We start from the raw sequence: 590 nt of genomic DNA, 5'->3' as shown, positions 1-590 counted from the left end.
GCCCGAGATCCCGCCTCCCTCCCGTCCCAGCTCCGCGGCCCCGGGGCCTCCCGCACGTGACCTTGGGCGGGCCACCGCGCCCCTCCCGCCGCCGGGGGCCCCCTCATCCGCCTCCAGGGTTTATAACTCGGGGGCCAGGGTGGATGGGGGCGGGGGCGGGGCGCGCGCCAGCGTTTGGCCTAAGCCTAGAGGGTTGGCAGCGCCCCGCGAATGTGACCCACTGCCGCTGTCAGCATCCGCCTGGGGTTCAAGGCCTCCCTCCTTTCCCGCGCTCTTACCTGTCCACTGCCAGAGCCCCCTTGTCCTGACCCGCCCAGTCGGGGCGGTGAAGCTGGTGAAAGATGGCCCTCGGGTTTGGGGTCAGGCTGACCTCTGTTCCGGCCTGAGTGCTGTGGGCCTCCCTCCCCGGCTCTTGGCCTCAGTGGTTTCATCTGTGAAAGGAGGTTGCTGTGAGTATGAAAGATGTCCGTCAGGGAGACCCCGGGGGCCGCGACTAGTGTCTCCCTCTTCTTGGTGTGACAGGATGTAAACCGGGAACACAGGCCGGGAGACTCCAGGGGGCTGCGGGCTGTAGGCCGGCAGGCTGGGAG

Source organism: Prionailurus viverrinus, chromosome B4, assembly GCF_022837055.1.
Source record: "Prionailurus viverrinus isolate Anna chromosome B4, UM_Priviv_1.0, whole genome shotgun sequence".
Lineage (NCBI taxonomy): Eukaryota > Metazoa > Chordata > Mammalia > Carnivora > Felidae > Prionailurus > Prionailurus viverrinus.
This window is presented reverse-complemented; position numbering follows the sequence as displayed.